Here is a 16,054-nt window from a genome sequence, read left to right as displayed (position 1 = left end):
CCCCCCCGGGGGGGGGGGAGGGTGATTTCTCGCTTTCTGTCTCTCTGTCTTTCTAGCGAGCGCATGCACCCTATAGCAAAACCTCTCAAAAAAAAAAAAAAGGCAATGTAGAAAACAATGTGATAATCAAAAACTATTATAATGCCTTCACTTTGTCTTCCTATTATCACATAGATGCTTTTTTTTTTTTGGTCTTCAAATATTTTTTTACTGGAAGGCCATGCATTGCCTTCATTTACTGTATTTCAAATCACTGTACATTTACTTTTGTGAAAACACTGCCTGTAATTGCTAGTACAAAAAAGAACTAAAAATTGTTTCAGGAATGTAGAAATATCCAACTTAAATAGTGAAAAAGTATACCCTAATTACAGCTGCACTGCAGTCATTTCTGCATCTCCCATGTTTCTTAACTATCTTGTCTGATAACACATAATATAAAGAGCAATTATGAAAAACAGACATTTACATATACTTCTAAAGTCTTATTGAGAATATCCTATTGGCATTGGATAACCAATCATAGGTGTAGGTGCAGTAGCAGGATACGCATATGCCTGTTGGTTCATACCATTGTGCATATTTTGAACATTAACTCCATACTGCTGAGTGCCATCATAACCATTCTGGTAAGTCCCTACTGGATTACTAGTCCTCAAACTGGTCTTAATAACAGCAGACACAAAATTACTTCCAAAGCTCCCATTGGTGTAATTTGCAGCACTGTAAACACCATTCTGAATTTTGCCCCAAAATCTCATACTAGAGTAACCTCTGTCACCATTTTCCCTGTCTCTAAAGGTATTAAATCCACCCCTTTTGTCTGCAGAGTATCTGTCCCAATGGTCATCCTCTTCTACCACTGGAACGACCTGAACCTCTGTCTTCAACCAAATGAAGCAATTTAGTATTAATTGCTTGATTAGCTTCCCAAAGCACAGAGATAAGGTCGCTCACTTGCCTTATGTTATTAGGTATAAAGAAAGTGTATGCTGGCCTGTTTTGGTACTGTGAGCAGTTCTTCCAATTCAATGAATAGAATCCTCTGAGGACTTAGGGTAGTCATAATTGATGGCAAATTTCACATCTTCCACATCTAGCCCTCTGGAGGTGACATCTGTAGCAATCAGAATAGGGGCTTTTCCAAGTTTTCATTCATTTAGAACCGAGTCACATTCCTGTTAACTCTTGACCATGGATACCCATGGCAGGCCACCCATCTTTCCTCATTTTTCTGGTAAGTTCATCACATCTTCTTTTGGTTTCAAAAAAACAATTGTTTTATTCTCCTTCTCATTCATGATCTCTTCCATTAGACGAGTAAGTTTTTCATCCCTCTCTACGTCATAACACACATCTACAATCTGAAGAATGTTGTGGTTTGCACTCAGTGCTAGTCCACCAATATTTATATGAATATAGTGTTTCAAGAAATCTTCAGCAAGCTATCTTATTTCTTTCGGCCAAGTTGCACTCCACATTAGGGTTTGCCTATCAGGTCTTTTCTGATTCACAATCTTCCTTAATTGTGGTTCAAAGCTCATATCAAGCATTCTGTCTGCTTCACTGAGTACAAGATAAGTAGTTCTTTAGATTGGTTTTCCCACATTCTAAAAAGTCAATCAGTCTTCCAGGTGCTGGAATACAGATTTCCATAACTCTCTCCAAACCACTTAACTATGATCTTTTCAGAGCACCACCATAGATGCAGGGAGACTTCAAGCAGCATGCTCTACAGTATTCAGCAGCTACTTGCTGCACCTACTGGGCTAGTTTCCAGGCTGGTGCCAGCACTAAGCAAATAGGCCCATCACCTCTCTCTAGGAATGACTGATGATTGATGTGGACAATCGCAGGCAGTAAATAAGACAATGTTCTCCCAGATCTAGTCTGTGCTACTCCAACCATATCCAATCCACTTGGGGCAACTGGCCATCCCTGAGCTTGAATAGCAGTGGGTTCAGTAAAGTTCTGTCTTGCAATCATATCCATGACATTTGCAGGGAAGTTTGCTTTATAAAATTTCAAAACTGGTTTAGGGCAGTTGTGACCTCTAACTATAACTTCCTTGCTTCTTCTGTATGTTTCAACCTCTTGAGCTATGGGTCTGGCCAAATCAGGGTGTTCTTGTTAAAAATTCTTCTCAAATTTGGGCAGCTCACCAAGATTCCACTTTTTTTAACTTGTTTCTCCCCAGGGTTTCTAAACTTCTTCCCAGATAGAGGACCTACCCTACTTCCTCCAAATCAAGGGACACCAAACCCTCGATCCCGTCCGCAGTCTCGGTAACTCGAATAACCGGACATGGCGTCAATGGTTGTGGTTGGCGGGGGAACAAAGAGGAGAGAATCCAGAGCGTCTAGTTGCGGGAAGCAGCCTCAACTACTGCGAAGCCTTGCGGAGGCGGCAGTGGTGGAAGGACGGCAATGACAAGCGCCAGAGCTGCACAACCAGTGACCAGTGGAAATGAATGAGGTGTCGGCTGGATGACATAGATTCTTTAAGAAAAAGCTTAAAATTTTAAAAGTCCTAAACTCAAAATATACATTAAGAATATTTTGCATGTATCATGTTAACGATATTTTATTCAAGAAAAGAATCATGAATAAAAATTCTGCCACTCCTGTAAAAGACGTAACTGATAAAAAGACTGCTATCCAAAACACACAAAGAACTCTTAAAACTTGTGTCATTTGTCACCAGGGAAATGCAAATGAAAACAACAATGAAATACTACTACATAACTATTAGAAAGACCAAAATCTAGAACATTGACAACACCAAATGCTGGCAAGCACATGAAGCAACAGGAATTCACACTTCATGACTGGTGGGAATGCCAAATGGTACAACCACTTCGGAAGACAGTTTCATGGTTTCTTAAAAATTAAACATGCTATAATATAAACATGCTATATTTAATAAATTAAATATATTTATTTATTTCACTAGAGGGCACACATGCTCACCAGAGAGAGAGAGAGAAAGTGATAAAGCATTCCCCATGAGAGACAGTCATGCCACAATCCTATCTCCTCTATCTCTCCTTTCAGGATTTTGGGCATGTACATGTAAGTACCTGGCATGTTTTTCAAGGCACTGGGTCTGGGATTCAAACCACACAGTTCTCCATGCAGGATCCAGTCACCTTAACCACCATACCACCAGCTGGCCCCATTAAACATACTCTTAACATACGATCTGCAATCATGCCCCTTGCTATTTACACAAAAATGTGCACATGAAAGTAGCAGCTTTATTCATAATTGCTAAAACTTGTAAGTAATCAAGATGTCCTTCGGTAGGTGCATGGATAACTCTCATACATCTAGAAAACGGAATATTATTCTGTGCTAAAAAGAATGAGCTATCAGGCTGGTATCGACCTTTGGAGCCAACCACTCCTATGTCTCAGAAGTATACTTTCACTCTCATTTTTCCCTGTTTTGTACTTTTATTTTACCTTGCTATAAAGCTTCTTTGTTTCACTATATGTCTGTCTCTTGGTTGAATTTTTTTCTTCCAAGAAGACAAGAACTGAGGTCCTCATCTCCACGTTAAAACCTCTAACAATTCAAAAAAAAAAAAAAAAAAAAAAAGCTATCAGGTCTGCCCCATAGCCTACTGGTTATGGGAGCTGGATCCCATGTGCCAACTGCATTTTGAATCCCAACGCCAGAGGCTTGAAAAGCATGCTGATGTGTGCGCATGCATGCCCAAAATCCTGATAGGACAGAGAAATAGAAGAGAAGGGATTTCATTACCATGCCTTGTTATAAGGGATGTTTTTTCTCTCTCCCTTTCTCCCTCTGTCTCTCTATCTCTCTTCAGAGAATGCATGGACTTTCTGGAGAATATTTAAAAAAAAAAAAAGAGCTATCAAACTATGAAGAGACACAGACGAAACTGAAATGTACATTACTAAGTGAAAAAGCTAACCTAAAAAGCCTACATGCTGTATGATTCCAACTATACTACATTCTGGAAAGGGCAAAACCATGGAGAGAGTAAAAAGATTGGTGGCTGCCAGGGTTTTATAGGAGAGAGTGATGAACAGGAGGAACACAGGAATTTTATGACAGTTCAAACCCGTAAAAAATATAACACCAAGAATAAACCCTAATATAAACTATAGACTTTGGGTGATTATATGTCAATATCAGTTCAGGAATTGTAACCAAGTTACCATTCTGGTCGAGGAGTTTGACGACAGGGATGACTACGCTTGAGAGGGACTGGGGATATATGGGATATCCTTTCAATTTTGCTGTGAATCTAAAACAGCTCTAAAAGTCTTAAAAATTCTTCCACTTATTCTACATTTTATATGCTTATTTTTCATTCCAATGGTCTCAGTTGTATAAAAACTTAAAATATATTAGTATTTATTAGTGAGCTGATCCATTTATACTACAATCACAGATTAATTTCCTACAGAGCAACTGTCACTGATCAGATGTACAAAATAAAAGTATGATATCTTTTGCCCTCAGGATGCTAGTGAAAGAGAAAGGCAAATGACTATCATATGAAACAAAAGGAAATAAATCCCTAAGTACTTATAATAAAGTCATGATAAAGTATTGTAAGATTATCTCTGAAGAGAATAAGATAAAAATAACAGAGAAGATGGTATTTCAGCTTAGCCTTGCAGGATAACTGAATTTTCATAGTTGTATGGTAGGAAAGGTATTTCCGATTTAAGAACAATCATGAGCAAAGGTATGAATATTTATAATTTATTCTTTAGAAATGGTAAAGAGTCTAGGGAAGCTGGATATTACAAAGCTCTGGGGAGAAGCTTATTTACACTCACACATACACACACACACACACACACACACCTCAAATGTATTCCCAGTCCCATTTAAGATCCTCTGATTCAGAACCTAAAGGAAGCATGTGGGACTCAGTGTTTAAAAATTCTTCCTAGGTAGAGCCAGCAGGTGGTGTGGTGGCTAAGACACCGGATTCCCACATGGCTGACTGCGGTTCAAGTCCCAGACTTGCTTTGTTATGGTCCTCCTCTCTCTCTGTCTCTGTCTCTGTCTCTCTCTGGTTAAATTTAAAATAATGATAAAAAAATTTTAAAATAATTCCTTTAAAAAAATCTTCCTAGGTGATCTGTTCTGCATTCATGAGTAAGAAAAACATGGAGCAATATGTAGTAAGTTTATGGGCTAAATTGTGTTTCCCAAAAGTCATATACTAAAGCTTAAACTCTTAAGTATCTTACAATCTCTTAAACTCTATGATGTGACTATATTTAAAAATAGGGCTTTTGAAGAGGTGATGAAATTAAGCTATTAGAATAGGCTCTGATACGTTGCCTCCACTCAGTTTCAGCTCCAACATGTTAAGAACTAGGAAGTCATCACTATTAAACTTACGACGACAAAGAAAACTGAACAAAGTGAAAACCAACGTTTCTTGGACTCATCATAGGACTGAGGTGACAGGTCAAAACATCACTCTAAATCTAGAAACGCAGATAAATCTAGAATCTTAACCAAGATCTACTTACTTACCTGCAACAGAGGTCTCTGGAGCCATAAACAGGAAGAACACTAGAACAGTAATTTTGACATGTTGCCAGAGGCTGAGTATAGACTAATGTGAGAGTGAGACCACAGTCTTGGTGAGGGAGGTATCCACTGTTTTGGGAAATCACAAGTCAGTTCAAAGGAGCAAGGATCAAGGGAAAGTAGAATACAAGTGAATAATAACTGTGGCTAATATTGACTGAGCACTTACCATGAGGCAGGCCTGTCCTAAATGTTCACATTTCTTAACCCTTACAACTCTAATGGACAGCGCATTTGTTTCCTATTGTTGTGACAAATTGCCTCAAACTTGATGTCCTAAACAGTAAATATTTATCTTATAGTTTTGCAGGTCAAAAGTCCTACACTGGATGCACCAGGTAAAAATGAGGTGTCAGCAAGGCTGCATCCCTTTCTGGAGGCTTTAGGAGAGGATTCATTTCCTGCCGTTTCCATTTTCTAGTGGCCACCCACATTGCGTGGCTCACAGCCCTCTTTGTGAGGGGGCCATCTTCAAAGCCAGCAACATTGCCTCTTTCTGACCACTCTTACAAAGTGACATCTCCCTAATTCACTGACCACCTCTTCTGCTTTTCTCTCCATTTTTTTAAGTGCTCTAGTGGTCCAGACTTGTTGCATAGTTGGTAGCAAGCTGAACTGTAGTGCTGAAAGTCACACAATCAACCATGGGTTCAGATCCCCAGCCCAGTCTGAAATATGGTTGGCATAGGGACATGTGCCCAAGATCTCAACAAGTTGGAGGGCTGGGGAAAGGGGATGGTGGTATGACAAGACTCTGACAAAGTCGCTTCTCTTTTTTCCTCTCTCTCTCTCTCACACACACACACACACACACACACAATCATGAATAATATAAATGAAACTTTGAAAAAAATGGTCCAATGATTACTTTGGGACCACCAGATAATCCAAGATAATCTCCCTACTTTAAGGTTAGATAATTAGTAATATTAATTCATCTGTAACCTAATTCCCCTTTGCCATGTAACCTAACATATACACAGGTCCCAGGGATTAGGACCTGGACATCACTGGGAATGAAGAGGGAGACATTACTATGTCTACCACAGACAGTTATAATTATTATCCTAATTGTACAGACAAAGAGACTGAAGAATAGAGAGGATATGTAATTGGCCCACAGTCACATAGATGGTGGTGGCAGAACTTGCATTAATCCCAGTGCTTGGACTTTAAAACTCATGGTCTTAACCATTAAACAATGAGGAACATAGGGTGCCAGTGAGCAATGAGTTGAAGTAATAAACCCTAAAACTTAGACTGGGTAGGCAGTGAAATGGAGTCAGAATAGTGCTGATTTCCATGATTTACCATCTGCTTCTCAAAGAACTTAATTAGTGTTTTGAAACTTCCATTCATTTTCTAACCGCCCTATGGTCCCATGGTTTTCTTTAAGCTTTAGCTCAAAAAACCTAATGAAAAGAAAAACCCTATGAAAGAACAGCCATATGTTTTACACAGTAAATTCTGGAATACAATACACACAGCATTAATGATTTAGAATATTCAATCAAATGTAATGAATATAGCTTCAGAGTAGTAATAGAAACATAGATGTGGTGTATTTTAATAATGAAAAAAATCTCAAAATAATGTCCTGGGCACAAAAGAGACAGATGACTATGAAGGTAGAAGATAAATTATAGGAGTAGCTTAATGCATCATGAAACAAGAGTTATATTTTCTCTTCTGTTTTATCATTTTAACCTATTGCAAAGCTACCTGGAAGCATGGCCTTAACAAGTCTAATGCACAAGATCAGTAAGGACATTGGAATAAATTGAAGTCTTTATTTGTTTTTTTTTTTTTGGTTTTGGTTTTTTTTGTTGGTTTGTTTTGTTTTTTTTGTTTGTTTTTGTTTTTGTTTTGTTTTGTTTGTTTGTTTGTTTGGTTATAGGGCACAAGGACTTGCAAGAGAAAGGAAGAGGGAAAGTGAAATATCACTCCTCAGGGGAGTGATATGTGCAAGTGTCCAAGATTTGATGGCCACACTGTAATCCTTCTCCTCCAATCTCCTCTCTGAATTTTAGGCACACATTCACACATACCCAGCATGATTTTCAAGCTGCTAGGTCCAAGACTCAAACTATGCAGCTGGCCATGTAGTATCCAGTACCTTAAACTTCATTCCACCTGCTGGCCCCTATTTAAACTTGTTTTAGAGTCTCTCATAAATTTTCCAAAAAGAAAGTGATTTCCTTCAAGTATATAGGAGTGCATCAGCAAAATAGGAGAATAGAAGGGCCTAAGCTTTACTCCTCATCACATAGAAAGTCTAAGTAGACACTATCCACAGACAAAAAGACCTTTACAAAAGCCCCAAAACTTGAAAATAGACTGAGAGACCTGCATGGACCACAGAACCAAATAAAAACTGGATAAGAGAGGGACCAGCAGATGGTGCAATGTTTATGTCACTGGACTCCCATGTGGGTGACTGTGGTTGGAGTCCCAGACTCAATGATTTGAAAGTCATGCTGGGCATGTGTGCGTGCTTGCCCAAGATCAAGAGAGGAGAATGGAGAAGAAGGGATTGTGGTGTGGCCATCCTCCCCTGGGGGGTGGGGGCGATGATTTCTTGCTTTCTGTCTGTCTTCCAACAAGCACATGTGCCTTATAGCAAAAAATCTCTTTCTAAACACACACACACACACACACACACACACACACACACACACACAAGAAGGATAGGGAAGAAGACGCCACTTTGACTGTGATGCCCCGCCACCACCAAAATTGGCAGTGACACAAATAGGATCTCCATGGGGTCCATGGTTTCTACAGTGGGAAAAGAGAGTTGAAAGTGGATATCCAGCTTCCCTAGCATTCTGAGACACTTCTCAGGAAACCCACTCCCATCTCATCACATGAGAAACACCTCCTGGGGTCAGGTAGAAACAAAGAATAGAGGTAGGGCTGGCTCTGTGGCATAGTAATAATACACTGGTCAAAAGAAGGTGGATCCCACATGGTAACTATGCTTCAAATCCCTGGTCCGGCCAACTTGAAACATGCTAGGCATATGTGCAAGTGTCCAAGATTTGATGGGCTAGAGAAATGGCAGAAGGGGACAGTGCTATGACCACACACTGTGGAGTATATGCCTCTCTTTTTTTTTTGGAGAGGTTTTTGCCATAGAGCGCGTGCATTCACCAGACAGACAGAGAGAGACAGAGAGACAGAAAGCGAGAAATCAGCCCCCAGGGGGATGGCCACGCCACAATCCCTTCTCCTCCATTCTCCTCTCGGGATCTTGGGCACGCACGCACACGCGCCCAGCATTGAGTTTTAAGCCACCAGGTCTGGGACGCGAACCGCGGTCGACTACGTGGGAGTCCAGCAACATAGCCATTATGCTAACTGCTGGTCCCCCTATACGCCTCTCTTTTTCTCTCTCCATATGTGTGCACACACATTCTATCATAAATAAGGCTTTTTTTTTAAGCTATGGAAAATAAAAGAAAAAAAGAAATGAGGCAAAGCTCACGGTGACTATAGTGTGCATCTTGGTGGTAACTCTGTTCCTATCAGCAGTTAATCAGATCAGTGATACCAGCAAACAGCATAGCTAACCCATGAAGCGAACCTGGTCACTCCCAGAAACATGGTGGGAAGTTCAGTTCTGAGTCACTAAGCAACCAGACTCCATACTCAATTTCAGTCCCCCTCCCCAAAACCTCCCCTAGGCACAGAGATCCCCATCTTTGCACGAATCAGGCAGCAGAGACCAGGCAGCAGTTCCATTTGGCCACAGAGCAAAGGCAGCAGCCCAGCCAACTAGAGAATACAACAAAGCCCTATCTGCCTGGAGTTACTGGCTAGATTAAGTAGTAAAGGTCTGTCCCTGCCAAAGAACGCATGTAAAGACCAAAGAGGTGAGGGAACCAGCAATTAGCGTAATGGCTATGTCGCTGGACTCCCACGTAGTCGACCACGGTTCGTGTCCTGGACCCGGTGGCTTAAAACTCACGCTGTGCGCGCGTGGGCTCGGGCCCAAGATACCGAGAGGAGAATGGAGGAGAAGGGATTGCGGCGTGACCATCCCCCCTGGGGGGGTGATTTCTCGCTTTCTGTCTCTATGTCTCTCTCTGTCTGTCTGGCGAGCGCACGCGCCCTACAGTGAAAATCTCTCCAAAAAAAAAAAAAAAAGACCAAAGAGGTGACTATCTCCTGAAATGTAGACTCCAATGCAAGAACACAAGGATTACAAAGAGTCAGGGAATCATAAGAACACCGAAAGAAACGAATTAGGCTCCAATAAAAGATCCTAACAATGATAGGTGAAGGGACAAAGAATCAGGATAATCTCTGTAAATCTAATGAACTACAAGAATATGCAAATATAAAATTAAATTTGGAAAACAATACATGAACAAATAAAAAGAAACATTTTTAAAAATGAAAGACCTGCAACTAGCAGGTGGCATGGTGGTCAAGGCACTGGACTCCTACATGGTCAACTTCTGTTCAAGTCCCAGATCTGGTGACTTGAAAATCAGGCAGAGCATGTGTGCATGTGTGCCCAAAATCCTAAGAAAAGAATGGAGGAGAAAGCATTGCTGCATGGCTGCCCCCTTGAAGGGTGATTTCTCACTTTCCCTGTCTCTGTGTATCTCTCTCTGGCAAGCACACGTACCCTATGGCAACAAAAAAAAAGAAAAAAGAAAAAAAAAGAAAACTTAAAAAAAACTTAAAAAAAAATTGAAAACCCTACATATAAGAATACAATGACTGGGACCAGCACGTGGCATGATGGTTATGTTACTAGACTCCCACATAGCGAACCGCAGTTCAAGTCCCTGACCTAACGACTTAAAACTCACACCGAGCATGTGTGTGTGCATGCTCAAAATTCCGAAAGGAGAAGGGAGGAGATACTGTGGCATAACTATCCCCCTGCAGGGGTGATATTTCACTTTCTGTCTGTTTTCCCTTGTCTCTCTGGTGAGGGCATGCACCCTATAGCAAAAAATCTCTCAAGAAAAAACAAATACGATGAATAAAATCATCAACAGCAGACTCAATCGAGTAGAAGAAAAACATCAGTGAGTTCAAAGACAGAACTTTTGAAATTATTCAGAGTAGCATAAAGAGAAATAATAAATAAAACAAGAAGAAAGACTATGAGAATTATACAGCACCATCAAGAGAACTAACCCTCAAATAATAGGAATTTCAGAAAAAGAAGAGGAATAATAATTTTTTTTAAATGGCCAGAAGGTATATTTAAAAGAAAGCATGGCTGAAAACTTCCCAAATCTGGGAGAAAATGTCAATATCCAGGTACATGAAAGTGCGGAGGTCTCCAATTAGATTCAATACATATGATAATCAAACTATCAAAAATCAAAGACAAATAAAAATTCCTAAAAGTATCAAGAAATAAGAAACATTTCACAAACAAAACAGTCCCAATATAGCGATCGACAGATTACTCAGCAGAAAGGATATATTCGAAGTACTGGGGAAAAAAAGAAAAGAAAAACCTGCCATCCAAGAATATTTTACTGAGCAAAACTGTCCTTCAGAAAGGAGGTAGAAATAAAAACTTTCCCAGAAAAAAAAAAAAAAAAAAAAAAAAAGCTAAGGAAGTTCATGATCACTAGGCTTGCCTTTCAGGAATTGCTGAAGGGGAAAGTATTCCTATGTATGCCTGGTCAGCCTAGGGGATTCAAATGGTCATCAACATGTGGGATCCAACTTTTTTTTTTTTTTAGAATTTTTTAAAAAAATTATTTATTTACATTTAATCACAACTTTACAGTGTACACCATTTCTCTGGATCCAACTTATCTTGAGCCACGCGTTAGTGCTGTGCCATGGAACAGGCCCCCTTCTTTCAAAGTAACTTTTTAAATTGACGTGCCTTTTTACATTGAGGACTGGTCATACTATTTCGGGAGAGGTCTTGACCATGTGAATCACAGCACAGCGACAGTCAAGGCTGTATCCTTGGCACTTCCACCTGGTTGTTCCACAGCTACCTCTATCCACTTTCTCCACTTTCTCTCAAACTCTCTTTTTCATGTTTATTATCCTCATTAATGGTATTTCCATTTGCCCAGTTCAACAATTCCAGAACCTCAGAATTATTTTCAACCTTATTTCCCATATTCAATTTGTCTTTAAATCCTGCCTTTTTTGTTTTCTAAAAATCTCTCAGACCTTAGTTTAGACCATTCACCTATTTCATTTGGACTATAGCAATAGCATCCTCCTTTTTCTCTGGCCTTCTGGCTCTTCCCTCCACAATTCTCTAAAACATTACTGCTGGAGCTACTTTCTAAAAAAAATCCAATCATCTTGCTCCTCTGTCTAAAATTCAGTTTTAAAAAAGCTTAAAAAAAAAAAAAACTTTAAGGGGGGAGAAAAAGGTTTCCTAGGCTGCGATAAAGTCTAAATAACATGGCATTCAAGAATCTTCACAGTCTAGCCCCAGCCTCATAAGACCTGTCTATTACCCATCTCTCCCTGGGAATGCCAAGCTTATTCTTGCCTCATTTTCCTTGTGTTTGCCTCATTTTCCTTGTGTTTGTGGTTTTTCCAGCTAAGAATGCCCTTTTCCCTCCTCTTGGCCTTCAGGCTTCAAAACTCTATTCAAAATTCACCCGTCCTGTGAAATCTTCCTAAACTCCAGCCATACCTCTTTCCTGGGAGAGTGATACTTCCACATCACCCTGGGATACAATGATCTGTGGACAGGTCACTCTTCCACTTAAATTCGGTATCTCATTCACCTTCATCTGGCACATAGTATACATTCAACACAAGATTACTGAAATTAATATTTTCTGAATAAATAGTAACTCAATACACATTCCCGACACCTAACATGCACTAGCCCTTCTACTTTGCTGCATTACAGAAACAGGCCCAGGAATAAAGAGAAAGGACTAATAATCTGACTGTGGCAAACACATGAATGGGTTGTTTGTTTTTAAAAGCTAAGTGGTTTGGGGAGGGTAGGGGGAGAGGAAAGTACATCTGAAAGCTCTAGCTCCAGGGCAAGTAATAAAAATTGTTGCTTTAATGTTTTTTTTTTTTTTTTCATAATATTGTGAGCAATGGGAAGGTCTATTCCATCATGCCAGCCTTCAGGGCAGAAAGTTTCAGTCTCCTGAGCTAAATCAAACTGGCATCAGAGCTCGGTTTTTCAAGCGGCCACAATTGGTCGCTGCCTTCCACTAGGCTGAACTCAGCTGACAAAAAAGAAATAAAATAATTTTTCCACTTATTTTATGGGCCTCTCTTTTCCTCTTTTGCTCGTCAATTAATTATAAGGGTTCTAGAACCACATCTTGCATTCTTGTCCCTGCATTACAAGGATTTAGGCACTTCACTTTGTCTGCATTAGCAGTTGTTATTATAAAGGAGGTTGGAAGGCCATGCCTTACCAAGGACACAAAACTAGACCCAAAACCACATTGCTTAATACTCACATTCAAAGCCTTTAAGTGCTATTCACTGATGACAGCTCCGATGGCCTCCATTTTAAACTCCCTAAACTGGACTAGGATATGTGAACATCTAGGTCAACATATCAGTATCTATTAGAATCTCAATGGAATTCAATAATGTTCAATAATTTTCTAAATGATAAAACAGTGAACTCCTCTATAATTCCTTCTTAATCACACCATGCCTGGGTTCCTGTTCTGAATTCACTTACCCATGACGTTCCAGACTTTGTATATGCCCTGGAACCACACTGGTCACGTTCTTCAACATTTAACAGGCTTTTCTAGCAGGGACTATTTGTATTTTGGAAGAAACCCTGCCTCCCTCCGATTGTACTTTGAATCCTAACATCTCCATTTCCCAGCCACTGCTTCTATTTAGGAAGGTCAGATAGGGATAACAATAGTACCTCACTCTTAGGTTTACAGTGACAATTAAATGGGGCCAAATAAATAAAAAGATGAAATATAATAATGCCTGGTGCATGGTCAGTGCCCCATAAATATCAGCTTAGTTACATTCTATCCCTAAATAAAACATGACGCCACAACTGGTTCTTTGGGAAAAGTCTAAGGAAATCCATCTTTTTCACCAAGCAACTCATTTGCTCCACTTCTTCTAGTAGACTTGAAATAACTGAAGTAGATAACGTTAATTTCATTTTACTTAACACATTTGAGACTTTGTTAAATGTAGCATGCAAAGACTATTTTAATATGTATGCAAAATGACTTTTTAAGTGCCTTTAAAGAATCTACAAGGTCCTTCCAGCTCCAAAATGTTGTGATCTATAACAACTATTCTCTAACGCATGTAAATTAATAGTTATACAATGCCCTAGAGACACTGGAAATACATGCCATTGTCTGCCTAAGTAGAACTAAGGACAAGTTAGACCCAGGCCCAGGAGCTGATGCCAATGCATGAGAAAATCTTGTCCTCCTTTATCCCCACCAGCCCAGGGGTTGTCATTCTCATCTCAAGCTTCTGAGTTCTCTTGTTTCAGATGTGAAGAGGATGAAGAATGACCTGTAATTTGCAATGATACAAACAGGGACAGAGCCAGTAAATAGTACAGAGGTTAAGGCGGCTGGATTCCCCCATGGCTAACTTAGTAGGCTGAGTCCTGGATCCGTGGCTTGAAAATAAACCAGGAGAATATGCATAAATGCCTAAAAAGTCCCAAGGAGAGAATGGGGCAGATGGGATTGAGGTGTGGTCATTTCTCCTAGGGGGTGATATCTCACTTTCTCTCTGTCTCTCTCTGGCAACATGCATACCCTATAGCAAACTTAAAAAAAAATAAAAAGAGAGAGAGAGAGACAAAATTATACAGAATCCCAAGGAGAGCTGGTGAAGAAAATAGACTGCATGAAATCATTGGCACCTTTTAATCCTGATGAAAGAGAATCCCAGAAGTCTAACTCAGGAAGAGGACTGTTAGACTCCCTTACCTTGGAGATTTAAAAAGTAAAGCCAAAAGAGATAAAGTGATAAATCTAAGGCCATGCAGCATTTCTGGAATCTGGGTCTGGACACCTAGAACTGCAGCATCAGCCTATATGTTCACACACAGTGTCTCTCTTTTCCCCTGTAGGCCATATTTAATGCTCTAGTCCCCTGCAAATCAGTCTGTACCTGTCTCAGAAAAAGGACAAGATTCTTCACAATCTTGAATTCAAGAGAAATGCCTGATTTTACAAACAAGAGTGAGACTTGTGGTTCTACCTTTAAATTCACCTTTATCAAGCCAGGCAGTGGTGTGGTGGTTAAGGTTACTGGATGCAAGATGACCGACTATGAAGTTCAAGTCCTGGACTCAGCCATTTGAGAAACACACTGAGAGTGTGTGGGAGGTGGGGAGTGTCCAAAATCCGGATAGAAAAATGGAAGAGAAGGGATTGAGGTGTGGCCATACTCCTTCACCCACCACTCCACCCCCTGCTTTCTCATTTTCCCTCTTTCTCTTTCCCCCCAGCAAGTGCATGTTCCCTATAGCAGCAGAATTTAGATATAAATAAATTCACCCTTATCTTCCAGAAATGCATAGATTAATAATACGGTAACAACAGGTTTTTATTTTAACTCAAAGTAGGAGAGAACACTACACAAGTGAGAAAAAGCCTACACATACTTTGTTTTAAGCACACACATACAAGTGGGTCTTCGATGAAAATTATGAAAAAAACTATGCATGGATTTCACACTATTTTGGGAACCAAAATAAACTCATACTTTAATTCCATTCTTCCACAAATTTTTTGAAGTCCCCTTTTATATCCAAATCCACCTGACCTGGATATGCCAGGGGCTGTTTCTGATCATCCTCGTCTTTAACAAGATAGAATTCTTTTTACCTATTCAGAACCAGAATGACCCTGTTTACAAAGTACCACACTTATCGCTACATTTGGGAAAACTAGCAGAACATAGGAGTTGTAAGCCTGTGTCTCTGCTGCCTCCACTTCATGAGTACACATCCACTGAGCGCTACTTCACAAGTACTCATGGACTACTCCTCGGTCGGTTCACCAGTTAGTGGGCAGCCCAAGTCTGTGACGAGTCAGCCCCAGTCTGGGCCCTCACGCTTCTTCCAGTCTAGGAGTGAAGGCTGGACGCGCGCACTGAAAGCGAAAGTGCAAGGAAGAGGGGACAGGGCCCTTCAAAGAACCGCTATAAAACATCTTGAAGGCGCAGAGGAACTAGGAAATTTCCAGATGGGGAGTGAGGTTAAGTTCCCTCGGGCGGAGGCGGGGACGGGCCCTGGACTGAGGAACGCGAGGGTGAAGGCCGCTGTCCCGCACCACCCTCCTCCATCCCCAGCCCCGGCCCGGTACCCCTGTGCCTAGGCCGGTGCCTCCCGAGTCACGCAAGGACAGGCCTAGGCGGTCAGCCCGTGGCCCCCAGCCCGGGTCCTGCGGAGTTCGTCACCCCCCGGCCCGCCCGGCCTCAGCCCTCCGGCCTGCCGGCCCCGGGAGGACCCGGCTCGGCCAGCAGCTCGCGGGCACTGC

At 40.8% G+C, this 16,054-nt stretch overlaps 1 protein-coding gene and 1 pseudogene across 2 annotated transcripts in view; both read right to left on the bottom strand.

Annotated features, from left to right (window-relative positions):
• Positions 1-16,054, bottom strand: part of CPQ (carboxypeptidase Q) — a 580,759-nt gene that overhangs the window by 555,489 nt on the left and 9,216 nt on the right. The gene's annotated exons all lie outside the window — the stretch shown is intronic.
• Positions 212-2,517, bottom strand: LOC102499546 (putative ATP-dependent RNA helicase DDX5 pseudogene; annotated as a pseudogene).

This window comes from Tupaia chinensis, unplaced genomic scaffold (assembly GCF_000334495.1).
Source record: "Tupaia chinensis unplaced genomic scaffold, TupChi_1.0 Scaffold138407_1, whole genome shotgun sequence".
NCBI lineage: Eukaryota > Metazoa > Chordata > Mammalia > Scandentia > Tupaiidae > Tupaia > Tupaia belangeri.
Note: the sequence above shows the minus strand (reverse complement) of the source record. Positions and strands in the feature narration are given on the sequence as shown.